The sequence below is a fragment of the Trichogramma pretiosum genome, unplaced genomic scaffold (assembly GCF_000599845.2).
Source record: "Trichogramma pretiosum strain Unisexual culture from Peru unplaced genomic scaffold, Tpre_2.0 scaffold46, whole genome shotgun sequence".
Lineage (NCBI taxonomy): Eukaryota > Metazoa > Arthropoda > Insecta > Hymenoptera > Trichogrammatidae > Trichogramma > Trichogramma pretiosum.
In genome coordinates, this window is record NW_019641609.1 from 979,693 (window position 1) to 994,188 (window position 14,496).

At 42.3% G+C, this 14,496-nt stretch overlaps 1 protein-coding gene across 2 annotated transcripts in view; it reads left to right on the forward strand.

Annotated features, from left to right (window-relative positions):
- The first annotated feature begins 2,447 nt into the window (after positions 1 to 2,447).
- LOC106654912 (transcription factor Ken) overlaps positions 2,448 to 14,496 on the forward strand; it is a 43,921-nt gene continuing 31,872 nt past the window's right edge. Inside the window, exons 1-2 of one of the 2 annotated variants that reach the window (XM_014375045.2) lie at positions 2,448 to 2,739; positions 2,805 to 2,929. The gene's annotated coding sequence lies outside the window, so the exon portion shown is untranslated. The remainder of the gene's footprint in view (positions 2,740 to 2,804; positions 2,930 to 14,496) is intronic. The other variant, XM_014375047.2, reaches the window with a different exon arrangement.

The following is a 14,496-nucleotide window of genomic DNA, read 5'->3' on the forward strand; positions in this document are numbered from 1 at the left end:
TCTCACTCTCGCACCCTCGGACCATTATAAAGCGCCGAGAAAGAGGCAGCAGCAGCATCCGCCTTCATTGCCAGTAATAAAGTTGATAATCATCTCAAAGCTCTCGTAACCGAGAGCAGGCCGGCGCAGTTTTGTGCGCTTCTTTCGGCTCGTAGGTCAAGGTAGCCAATATAATGCAAAACTTTCGACGCTCAAATATTTTATGCTACCATTTCCTTCTTTGGATAATGTACCATCGTGTATTGCATCACGGATGATCGTTGCAACGAAAAATCAGCAACTTTTCACCTCTTCGCGCGCGGAGGAAGTCGTTCAAGATAATGGAAAGTTACCGTCGTGCCAATTTCTAACATCCATGATCCGTCAAGGATGCAAAAGTTTCTGCTGCTGCAACCTTGCTGGATCGATGCTCTCGTTGAGAGCGGGAAGAATTCGTGAAAAAACAACAACCGATCCTGACCCTAATATACACAGAGCCATGGAGGTAAAGAAAATCACAGTAGTCGAACGGAAGTGGACGCGCGGTGGCTGATTGTTCGGGCAATTTTTATGAATATTATGCGATTTTTGCGAGCAAATTGAAAGTGAAAGAAAGAAGAAAGAAAGAATGCGCAAAAAATTCACGAGGGGGGGGAGTTCAATCTAGACTGACAAGATTGTTTTATTTTATTTTTTTTATTATTGTTTTTCATTTTGACTCGTTGTCCGAGTGGAATTTCAAAAGAAAGAGAGAGACAAAAAATAATCAGGCGAATATATATTTTGAAAGTGAATCTTGGACACGGCGCTACACCATATACATACATGATTCATTTCGCCCACGTAGATTAATCGTCGAAAAAGCCAAAATTAAATTATTGTGAACTTGAAAGACATTTACATACATCCATCAATGCGTCAAGAATTTTGAAATTGCGCGAACTGGAACGTGTTACTTTATTTCCAGCGAACGTATACACATATAGATATCTTTTAACATTGCCAGTCTACTTTTACATATGTGTGCTATGTACATCACGATTTTATAACCTTGAGAGAGGAGGAAAACGAGTGCGACGCGTCCCGGATTCGATAGCCACCTGCGCGCGTCCCGAAATTTCATGCGCCCAAATATATTGGGCGGAGATCGGCCCTTTGAGTTCCGGCCTAGAGAGAGAGAAGCTTCCTTCCTGCACGCCGCGATGTATGTAATACACGTAATGCTTATATTTATTCGCCGACGCTGTGAAGTAATCTTTTTTATATTCGTGAGTGCGCGAGACATATGGAATTTCGATCGAGAAATTTCAATGTGGCTATATATGCTGTGCCACTCTGGGGTTGATTTTTTGTCTGCCACATGTTTATGTAGCATACCAAAGCGCAAAACAAAATTATAAATCTTCTTGCTTCATCGGAAATATTTCTCGGTGATAATTCCCTAATACATTGACAAATATTTTTCTCTTTCTCTATCTAGCTGCGTATAAATAATATATCCTTAGAATTTGAAAGGCGATGCAACACATACGAGACATCGTTTTTTAAATATCTATCTCGTGGCCCCCTTGAAAAAAATCTTGCAATGTTTATGACTGGCTGATGTGATATATTTAATGTCGGTTAAAAAATGGGTTATCGATGTGTAGTAGTGCTGTGTGCTTATATGTATAAGTAAACGTGAAGTAAGATGCTTGTGGCGAGGGAGACCAGACGAGAGAAAAAAATATTTTTTTTTGCTGCTGCTCATGCTGCTGCTGCTAGCCGAGTGAGTGAGTGAGCGAGTGAGAGTGTGATTTTTTTAAATATTATAATGCTATGCTGACCTTCTCAGCCTATAGCGCACGAATCTACGAAGGCCTTGATGAAAGAAAGGCTAAGATCCTGAATACACTTGCTTATGTTCTCTCTTTCTCTTTGGGACTCCTCGTGTTTCGTTCCTTTTTTTTTGCATCGTCGTCGCGATCGCCTGCTGAACGCACACATCGTGTATACGAACATATGCTCTCCGTCTCTGTCTCTCTTTCTGTCTCGCGCGCGAGTTTTGTTTGAGAATTATATACGCATACAGAGAGAGGAGAGAAGAGAAAGAGAGATGGAGGTAAGGTTACGTCAGAGGGATCAATCATCATAGCCCGGGACGAGAGAAAGAGCAGCGAATGCATATGATTATATCTTGAGGCCGTACAAAAGGAACGAGAGAGAAAAAAAGGAATAGGTCGTCTGGAGGGCTCTCTCTCTCTTTCTCTCGTGAGACGCGTAGAATCGGAATCGCTATGAATCAGGATTTTAAGGTATTTATTGCTCGAGATTTGGATTTCGCGAGAATTTTGCGGGTAGAAATAATAATAAATACGGATGAAACAGTTTGCCAGTCGAATACAATAATATTATTATAAATATATTTGATCAATCGTAGGCCCAGGCATCGATGACATAATGTCGTGCGCGGAGAGGCCGCGACGATAATATACATAGTATAACATAATAATGCTTCTTACCTAATACTTTTTGCAACCGAAATTTCACTTTCAAACTCTCGCGGGCTACACTCGCGCACACACACACAAGTTGGCTGAGCGCGTGCATTATACCTTTCGCTGAATCACTTTCATTTTCAGTGGGTTGCTCTCTGCTGGGCACACGGTGTACATGACATCGATTGCCATACACATACACACGTCGAAGGGAATCGAGGCGATCGTGCGTCAGAGAAAGAGAGAGACATTTTTTTTGGTAATAGCATACGAAAATAGATCGGTACGACTGAAATTTTTCGTAATGATTTTTGTTTGTAGAAAATGACGTTACGTATTTTCCGATAGATTCGCCACGGCTCGAATTAGAAGCTATACGGCAGAGTGACACATTCGCTTCCAAAAATCCCAGCGATTTTCGCGTTGTTTGTGCAAGCAGCAAAAGTTCGACGACGAGCCCGTAGAAAGTGACGGTAAGTAATTTTGTCAATCAGATCCTCTCCTCTAAGAGCGTGCGAACTTGCAGGCAACACAAGACAAGAAAAGAAAGTTCCTCCGAGCAAAATGGCCTGTTTGTGTACGCATACACAAAAGTACCCAACTACACGTACATATATAGCAGCGCAGCCAGAAATTAGCAAAGAACGCAAAGCAGCAGCAGCAGCGGAGGAAAGGATTGCGTAATGACGAAAACGTATACGTATTTTAAACATGTGTTCGCATAAGAGCCTCGCGAAGGGTAAAAGCCGCATGGGAAGCGTTGCATTATTGCTACCTATTATGTGGTCTTTTACGACGCCTTTTTCTCCTTTTCAGGTTCTTCTTCTTTTCGTTTGTTGCTGCTGCTGCTGTTACTTTTGCTTTTGCAGAGGAGCATTTCATTGATTTTTTTTCCTCTCCGCGGAGCGTAAAATTGTGGCGAGGTCGTCGCGCTGCGGTTTGGTGAATTTTGTGTTTTCTTTGACATTGACGCAATATAATGTTGCGCTCATTGAGCAATTTTTTTTTTGCTCTCGCTCTCAGTCAGTAAAAAAATTTGGACATATGCACAAATTTTGCAATTAAGAGAAAAGAAAAGAGAGACGAACGCGCCGCGCGAGATCGCTTGATATACCAGCGTAGTGGGATTTTTATTATTTTGTTTTTTTTCTTAAGCCTTCCTTTATGCCTTAATGATAAGCCATAATGCTGGCTCTAGATATAATTTAGTCGACGATCGACCTCGAAATTCCTAAATCAAAAAATTATTTTTGATCATATACGCTCATTAATGTCAGAGACATTGTAATTTGTTTTCCTTTTTATTACACTTACTAATATACAAAAGTGTTAAAATAACATCGTTGATCCCGTAATTCTTCTCTTGATCTCATTGACTGGCGGTAGCCAGCAGCAGCAATTTTGATATTTCACATTGTCGGGGCATCAACACGTGTATTTACATACAAACATGTTACGTAAACTCTCGGCCGAGCATGTGATAGAAAAGAGCTATATGAGCATAATATAACTAGCCGCATGTGACTGCACACAACAAGCCCACCCATCATCTCTCTCCCTCGAGTCTCAAAACTTCTTCTCTTTTTCTTTCTCTTCCTCGTTTCGGACTCTCTCTCTCTCTCTCTCTCTCTCTCTGGCTCTCTTTCGTTTCAAGGGCGCGACTCGTCTATTTTTAATTTACATCTATACATGCACACGAGAAAAGCGCCCGAGAGATGCTCGAAGCGGTGTCTCTATCTCTCTCTCTCCACATCGCTTTCGACGAGACTCTTTCAATCGGTTAAACGCAAAGGTCGAATATAGATTGATTTTTCTCTTCGCTCTCGCGGAAAAAGCCGGATAATATTTTTCTTTTTTTTTTGTCCAGCCGCAAGAAATGACGCGTCGGACTGTTTTTCCCATTGATTTTAAAAAATTTGTTTTTGAAATTAGGAAAGTCTCGTACGAGTTTTCGCTCAGGGTCAAAGAAAAAAGCACATAGAGTGGCTCGACTAGCCGTGATTATATTTTTCTCGCCGATCTACTACAGTCCTATCCTCGAGTATATATATACGAATTGGTAAACAGCAAAAACAGTTCGAGTATAAAAAAAAGTCGCCTCTTTTTATCGCCTATACTTTGCTAACATAAAATGTTATATACGCGCGCCACTACACATACATTGTCGCCGAGGAAACGAGTGAAAGTAATTACAAGCTCGTGATATCGGCAATTTTCGTTATACGATTTTTGTTTGAGCTCTATTAGCGCGTCAATTATAGTTTACATAAAGTAAAGTAATGTAAAAAAAACCTGTTTCTCGGCAATACAGTGTATTGGACCTTTGACACGTGCCTCGATAAAGACATTGTATCGTCGTTCAGTAAACGTACAATGCGTTACGAGAGAGCGAGAGAAAAAAAACTGTCACCGACCTACTTGTGCCGTCGCGAGCGTATAATACGTTATTATATTCGGTCTATCTAATCGTACGCGACTAACGCGTGGCACGCACCAGGGTTGACAGGCCGTCGCGCTCGAAATTTTGGCCACGAGCCATCGCATCTCACCTCTGTACATTGTCTGTATAAACAACAATATTAATACATCACGCAGTCATTGAGAGAGCGAGATTGAGAGAGAGGAGCGAGTGCAATAATCTCGTAAACGGCTCGCGTATTAATCTTCGCGCGCCACCCTTGAAATAATTCAACGAGAGAAAGAGAGTTATAAATAGTGGCTGTTCTCTCGCTGTTCATCACTACATAATACGCCGAGCTAAACAAAGACTTTTAAACGCGGCGCATGCGAAAGTGCCGAAAGTATAAAAATTATTCATCGTTGCAAATTCACTCGGCCATTGCGTCGGTATTATATTGTACGCTTATACACATGTTAATCGCGGGGATCGCTGCCGCTGCCAGCCGTAAAAAGCGAAGAAAGAGCAAAAGAGAAAAGAGAGAAAGAGAAAAAAATAAAAGAACAAAAAAAAATAGTCATACAACAATGGCGTCGCTCGTGTATGGCAGAGCTTTCGTAACGTCCGCGCGAAAAACTGCTGCACACTTTTATCACGCGTGTGTGTGCATATGCGTATACAGAAGTTAATTGTTAGACCCATAGAAATAGAATTTTCTTGTTGTAAGTTGTAACACACATACACACTTGCCTATGGAGTTTTTTTGTCTTAGATTAAATCTGCCAGCTGATAATCTCTCCGAGTAAATATTAAGAGATAGAAAAAGAAATGGTTATTTTCTGATACTGGGAATCAAGGTATTATTATATGTATCTTAGTCATTGCATCGTAAACAAGGCACAGGTGAGTGAACTCCACGGAGAATATTTGGACTACCATTTAAAATATTTTTCGTGTACAAAATACGTACAATATATCGAACAATGGAACAAAAGTCGTCTCGAGGAAAGATTAATCAGTCTATGACCTTCGCTAAACGCAGATAAATGAGCACTTTTACTTTGTCGCCGTGGTAGTACATGTATATATACTGCAGTCGTTATCACCGCGGCACAGGGGGACACATGAGGTTACATACATTGTACCTATAACGCAGCGTACGCGATAGGATGTGAAATGACGAATTGACACAGATTCGTGCGTGTGTGCGCGCGCGTGTATAACGCGCCGATAACCGACGTTCGTCGCTCCAAGAAATTTCAATTTACGACGAAACGATCGACAACAAAAAAAATACAATAAAACGAAAGTGTTTGCCGATATCGCGATAACGATTGTAATTACTTTTTTCTCCGTCTCTCTCTCTATCTCTCTCTCTCTCTCTCTCTCTCTCCCTGTCGAATGTCGAACTTGCGCGAGCGAGCCGTGATCGAGAGCGGTGCAGTGACGCTCGGGAAAACATTAACTCGCTTACACACATCAGAGGCGCCGTCGAGTACAAATACGATCCTAAACGGCGCGAGAGAGGAAAAAGTTTGCCAATCGATTGCCAGATCGGAGAGCAGCTCGCGCATCAAAGATTCGCGCTGATCTCGTATCTAGCTCGTTCTAACGCGCAGATTCTTATCTACGCAAGGAATGACAAAAGTCGAGCCCACCTGGGCCCTTTCGAACGTGCATATAATACATTACAAAATTGCTCAATAATACCTACACACATATACCATAGCAGCAGCAGCAGCAGCAACAACAGCAGCAGCGATAAACGATAATGAAAGTGTGAGCGAGAGATATGCATCGTTGGAGCTTGCAACAGATCGTTTATTTTATTTATTTTTTTTTTCATTTCGGGTATATAATATTGGGTGCGGAATGCACGTAATTGTTACAGCTGCACTTACACGTCGTCGTTTTCGGGGGGGGTACCCAGACCGACACGTTTATAAATATCTGCGAGAGACAAATGCGGTGCAACACGTGGGGCCCGCTATTTGTAAATTGTTTGTGGCGGCTATGTAGGCTTTTTGTTGCAAATAGAAATGCGCGAGATTCTCAACCCACGTCTCTCGCGGGTCTACGAGCGATCGGATAGCGATAAACTTATTTTTTGTTGCAAGTGTACAACGTTGTGCCGTACGTTGCATGCATTCACCTTAATACGCTGTAATGTACGTGGGTCACACACACACACAAACAAAGTACAACAGCGCATTTGTAATATGCCACATTTTCACAGCCGCCGCCGCAAGCTCCCGCTTCGCGAGATCTGCGCCTGTCCAAGAAACACGTGTCCACTTCATCATCCGTGCGGCAATTGTCTCTCTCTTTCTGCTCAGCGCCCGTTACTCATGTTCTTATTAACAACGCGCGCGCCACAAGCGATTTCGTCTAAAAATATTATACACATCCACCGAGCGTGTCTCGTGGTATTAATAAAACCAAAATATTTTGTTGAGCTGAATAAATGTAGCGGTGAATGAGATGCGTTTCATGACGGCGCGCCGCACAAACAGTACGCTACATATATGTGTGTGCGTGTGCGAGTGTAAGTGCGTACGCGTTGCATAGAAACTATCTCTCTCTCCCTCTCGCACTAAAGAGAAAAAGAGAGAGAAGCGACGTTCAATTTCTGTGACGACCCAATTTCGCAATCATCTATGCGCTCACTGTAATATTGTTATTATTGTTATTATTATACCCTGTATATAGATATACATTGGCGCGCTGGCTTTCGTACGGTATAACGAAGTGACGAAAGCTCGCCGATGATCGCGAGATCTTTGCGCGCGGCGCAACGAGTAAAGCCATGGATTTTTCGTGTACGTATAACCTTTTGCATAGCATCGACATAAATCCTCGATAATTAAGAGCATCGAATGAGTTTTCTGAAATTTTTTCTTTCCAACGTTTTTTCTTCTTTGCTCTCCCTGCGCCTCCCCCACCTCGTTACGACTTTTAACCAGTTCAAGGCAATTACAAAAGCGAAATTAACTTGACATTGGTTTTTGTCGCGCCTGGCTCGCATGATTGAATTCAGCTCTCGAGCTTTTTTCCTTTTTTGCAGCAAATTCGCTCTTGATTGCACGTTTTTCAAGCGATACACGCATACACACACTTACTCGCTCGGCTAATAGCGACCGTGTGTTTTTATGTTTGTCAGTAAAACGACGACGTTTTTCTCCGGCGTATAATATAATATGCAAAACAGATATATCGGCGCGAGAAATTCGTGCGCGCCGCATCGACGATTCGAAATATACACGAGTCGCGTTTTCTTAAAACTATCGCGACTATTGGCGCGCGCGATTACGCCGCAGACAAGAAAACTAGTACGCGAGCTTACGCGCAGAGACACACGCAGACATTTGCGTTGAATAAATACGCGCATCGCATCGGGTGTTTATAATCAAATGTACCATCGCTATTTGAATAAATAAAATCTAAGCGCGCTCGTCGGTATTATATGTGCTTACAAATATTGATCAATTTTCCTAATCGTGCGCACCATATGTACGCTTGGCCGACTATATATATTACATAGAATCGGCATTAGTTGCGCTTGGAAAATGCGTGAAAAATGCATGCATAAAAGACTCTGTGCATAGAGAGAGAGCAAAGAATCCTTAAATATAAGCTCGAGCGGCGGCGTCGTCGTCGATGGTAAATATGTCACAGATGCCTCGCGTGTATGTACGCGTGTGCGTGCGTATATTATGCGAACCAAGCTGCTGCTGCTGCTGCAGTATTATAAACGAGAGTGAGAGTAAGTAGGCCAGCCGGGCTTTCACGCGGCGTTGGCATATTACGATAAGACCTTATCGCGCAAAAGTGGCTCTTTTTTTTGCTCCGTCTCGCGCGCGCACTGACTTTGTGTTGTGTGCAAAAGTCTGTATGTGTGGCTATGTGTGTATGTGGCGCTCCTATATGTATTATGTGTACGAGAGCTTCGCCCATTGCTATAAATAGCCTTTCTGTGTCTCTATAATCGAGATGACATTTTCGCACCGCGAGTACGAATTTCGTTCCATAAACGATCGACTCGAATCATTTCCATGGATCCGCGACTTTTTGCGGTGCATCGCATCGCCCGTATGACACATGACGACGCACGACATCGCACGCGCGCGCGAAAAAATGAGACAGAGAGAAAGAGAGAGGGAGACGAATTTAGCGACGACAACGACGACGACGCGAAAGTGGATCGAGTTCATTGCTCAGAGCGCGTACACTGCAGCTCGTTTATAGTTTAGCGTATACGATGGATCGGCCGGCGCACCAGAGCGTATAAATAATATTGGCTGCTCGCACACGCTCTGCGCATACGACACTGCATGTGTGTGTGTGTTATAGCGTATATAGTAGACGAGCGTGCGAAAGCGCGCATTATAACAAACGGAATGTCGCGCGCTCGCGTACATAGAGTCGTGTCTATTTCGCGCCTCTTTATGATGTATACGTGCAGCTTTTTTCCTCCTTCTTTTCTACTATATATGAGCTGCTGCTGCTGCTGCTTAACTGCGCGATTCCTTTTGCTTCAAAAGCCGCAGCTCGCATGGAAAGTGGAAGTTAATGACATAATTCTGCAAACTTTTTTTCCTCGATCATCGAGTCGCACGAGGTGCGCTTCTTTTTTTTTCCTACGATTGGATTTCACGATCGACGCGCGGATCGAGGATTAAAAACGAAAATCTCGCCGATCGCGTGATGGACGGGCGAGTATTATTCAAGCTGCAACTTATTTTCTCGGGATTTATTCCATGATAGATGCGCGCCTCGCGCTCGCTGCTCGCGAGTATACAAATATTTCCTTATAAATTTTATTAGAGTCTATATTATACCGAAGGCCGTTGAGCGAATGACTAATAGTTATAGACGCTTTTCTCGCTCTTTCTCTCTCACACTCACTCGCTCGAAGCTCCAAGCATAATCGCTCGTAATTAATTTTTGCAACGAGAGCGGTGTAAAGTTTTTTTCTCTCTCTCTCTCTCTCTTGCTTTTCAGCGCGCGTGCGATTAATTGCAGCGAAGGCGATGAAATATAATTGGAGGAGGAGAATCGGTGCGCGCTGCTGCTCAACGGCGCGTAAAGAGCAGCAGCAGCAGCAGCAAAAGCTCAGCAGCTCACAAAACGAGGCTTGTTTTTAGAAAGTCACACATCATCGATACATTATATGTATATATAGCTACGCCCCTGCGCCTCTAACTCGGTGTGCAAACAATAAATGCGCAGCGACGACGACGACTACGCGACTACTACAACGAGACCTTGAGACTTCGTGCAACCGCACATACGGATAAGTAAGAGCTCCGCCGCGCGCGCAAAGAGCGCACATATGCACTTACACGCTTACATGCACACACACACACACACACACACACAGACTCGCATGCGAGCGCCGAGAGAGCAGCCTCTAATACATGTAGAACAATTCTTACGTAATGTAATCGCGATGAGGCTGCTCCGCGCGCTGCAGCCGAGCAAAGAGAGTGTACAGTGCCGCTGCATGTGTACTAGTTTGCTCTCTTTCGCATCACTGAGCAGCGCGAGGATACACTCGTATGCACATGCATGTGCAGCGGCACGCGGGGCTACATATATATAATACAATACACTCCGTGTAATACGCTCTGTGGCATTATGTGTAGCGCAGATACACGTACACAACGGGAGCGATTATTTCTTTTTGCAGAATAAAAATTTCGTCATGAGCTATATAGAACGTGTGCGATGAAAATTCACAGGTATATATAATAGGCAGCTGTAGAGAGGGAGACAATGAGAATCGATCGATGCGCGCATGCTATGCATCTAATACTACATGCGCGCCTCCGATATATTCTATATTTACACTCTTTATCCCCACGGCAAAGATGAAAAATCCTCCGAGTATAAGCTAGTAGTAGAAAGAGAGAGAGAGAGATTGTTTTTTAGCATTATGCGTTCGCGCGTGCACGCTAAGGTCGTACGCGGCGTTATGGATAATAATATTAGCAATATTGCGTTATTATCGCTTCGCTCGCTTTAAAAGAAAAGAGAGAAATTTCTGCGGAAGATAAGCAAATCCTGCCTGTGTGCCGAGCGTCAAAAGTGAGAAGTGCGGCGCGGCGCATTGTGAGCCGAGCCGCTGATAAGAGTCCAGCGCCAAGGCTGCTCCGCGCTTTTTTGTGTTCAATAGCCGAGTGCGCGCTCGCAAAAAAAAAGATGGGAAATTGTTTCTTTCTTTTTTTTCCTCCTTTTCTCTCGATATTTTATGCGCGCAACAATAACAGTAGACATCTCTTTTTTTCTCTTTTCTCTCTCTCTCTCTCTCTCTCTCTCTCGCCTGTACAACGTCGTTACGTATTCGCAATTGTTTTTTTCCCAAACTCTGTATGCAAGCGAAGTACAATCATAGATCATTACTCGTCATATTTTCAGGAAGAGTGAAAAAAAAAGAATATTTTTTTCACTCGCCACGAGTTACGCAAGAAAGTGCAGACAATAAAAAACAATGAGTTACGTGAGATTGTTCAAATGTAAAGAGAAATGTCAATGCGAGCCTCGTAAATGGCGCGTTAATCGGCGACGAAAATGAATGCGAATTAAAAAAGTTGCTGTACTTCGCCGAATAGTTGTAAATTAAATCAACGTAATTAGTGTGTTGGATATTTCTCTAGCTTTTCTGTCATTTTTTTTTATTTCATTGAGACTAAGAGAAACAATAGAGAAGATTCGAGACCCGTTGAAGATTTTGGTATTGACTTATCGAAAGGAATTAAATACCATTGGAAATAAAGACGTAATTTACATAAGTAGATTGTAAAAATTATTTTTAAAATTCTATAACTTGATATAGAAGTTTGTATTACAATATTCACCTTTTACTTTACATTTATTGATAAATTACAACATTTTCTCTGAAAAAACATAGATTTGTACTTGAAAATAAAGTTCTAATTCTAAAATGAATGCAGTGGTACTAATCTTAAAATTTAATTCAATATATCCAATTCTTAAAGATTAATAATATTAAAACTAAAGTGAATAAACTCCATATGTATGTAATGTATTTAACCTGCGATGTGTAAATTAAGTAACAACTTAAGTGTATTCCTATTTTATGAAATTTTATTATAATACTCGCATTAAAAATAACGCTCCATGCTTGAAAAATACTAAACTTTCATGCATTGAAAACTACGGCAAACTTGGTCAAAAGTCCCCGCCTTCTAGTCCATTTTTTCAGATATGCAATAGTTCACGAGTTACCGCTAGATGGCGTATGGCCAAATTTTCAGAACCCGAAAGAGACAAAACAAAGTCTTCGCATTGAGTAAGAGCGCTCGCTTATTTTTTTACGTATTCACTCCTCTAGGATTGACGCGTGTAAAAAAGTTTCACATAAATAAAGCCCTACAAAAAAGACTGTACATTTATAAAATACGAGAAAGGTGTTATTAGCTTGTGAAGAAGAAAAACAAAGAACTGAGCGAGAAAGAAGAAGGAAGAGGTTACAAAAGGAGAAAAACATTCACGCTCAGAGGCATGACACGCGCAGAAAATGACCATGTCTCTAATTTCCGGAAAAACGGCGTGTAGCACTCGCATACACGCATACACACACGCACATGTACGATGTGTGCAATAAAAGTTTTTCCACGAAAGACTGTGATATTCGCGTTTACTCGCATACACTCACTCACACATACACACATTATATGACACGGTCAGAGTCTAAAAAATATTTTCTTATCGTAAAGCGCGTGTATCCCAGCTCTAAGGCAGCGAATCGTAAATAGCTTTTCGAATTTTTGCTAAAAAAAAAGTTGCACTCATACATACTGACACACAGACATTCGCGGGCTGCGCGCGCTACGATAAAAGCACAAGGCTTGCAGTAAATAGATGACTTTCTGATTAAATAAGAATCCGGAATTACATATATAGGCTCGTTTCGCGCGCTTATCGCTGCTTGCGCTCGACGTAGCCTTGTAATTTTACCAAGACGAGAGAGAGGAGACGGTGCCGATAATCGCCCTGGTATTTTTTTTTGCCTATTTTAACAGCTTCGATATACTTATTCGAATTCTCGGCATTTCCTCCTTCTCTCTCTCGATTGCGCACATTATATATATTCGAACGCGATCCGCTTGCGCTCAACTTACAATGGGACTCGGGACGCGCGGTAAAAATTGAACAATTTACGCGCGCGCACTAAGCTCACTCGTCGCTTGCGCAATTCTCAGTATGTATATAAATATTGTTCTAGACGCGTGGACTTTTACCTTTGGCTTTGCAACAAAGGATATATTCTTGCTGCGTTGAGTATTTACTGGCATTGTATTTTAAAGCGTGCTGCTGAACAGCTACAATTTTTGGACATCGAGACAGTTAATCGATTATTGAAGTACATGCTACATGATAAACAAATCGAGCTCATGCGTCCTCTCCTTGTTCGTAAGTTTCGTAAGGGTTGGCATAATAGAGTCGAGGTACTCATAAACCCAATCAAGACCCAGAGATCTCATTAAAAATACATTTTTCATTACGTGGACGAAAATTGCTCGGGCCTCAGACCTCGAATCGCTGAAGCTTCATTAATCAAAAACGCTCGAGATATTTACAACTTGATACCTTTCACTGGCGTAAATAACTTCTTTAAAAAAAATGCTATTTATCAATGATATACGCCAAATCACAAGCCCGTGCGGTGAATTCCTACGTACCTGCAAGCGTAGTTATTAAAAGAAAAAAAACAGAAACAAAGAAGAGGAGACGAAGAAGGTCCCGACGGAAATACACAAAGGGGCAGAATATCTGCACTTGGGTCAATCAAGGGCTTTCCTGAAGAAAGGAAGAGAGTTAAAAAGAGAGTGGTAGTAGGAGCACTGGCAGTAGTAGTAGTATAGTAGAAGCAGTCGGCGTGAGAAGAGACTCTCTTTCATATACGTGGGCAGGCTGAAAAAGACCTTGAGAAGAAATCGCGCTCTCTTTCTCTCTCTCTCTCTCTCGCACGAGCGCACGCACATTATATGTATACGCGCGCGAATTCGTTTTATAAGGAGCGAATTGCCTCCTTCTGCGTGCACGAGCACGAACACCTACCTGCGTGTACGCGCTGACTATTCTTAGCGGAGGCCCAGATGCAGCGGCAGTAGCAGCACCCCGAGTAATACGATCGTCTTTTTATTATCGACGTTAATCATAATTGGAGGCCCCGATTTAAGTATGCTGTATATGTTTCGTCCGCGATCGGAGACGGAAGGCCGATTTTTTAAATTTATATTGCTCTCATCGTTATTTGCTACGTGCGAGAAAAGAGCAGAGAGTGTCGAAAAATCGGTTAGTCATTTTATACGCGAAATGATAATTGTTTCATGCGTGCATTGATTTGAGCCGGACAATGTGAAAATTCGAATTTGGTCATTACTTTGAAGTACAGGGGTAAAAAGGTTCAAATGCAGACCTGATTTGCCTTTATGCCGATTCGAGTAACTTTTTGAGAGAAATTAGCCTCTTCGAGCGTATCGCGCGCATACAAATCATGCCCGTACTTGATCACAATATCAAGGATTGAAAAACTCGCGCTGAATGCTTGGCACGCCATCTACCTTACACCCAACGATCATCAAAATACAGTATTTCGAAGGCACAATTAAGATT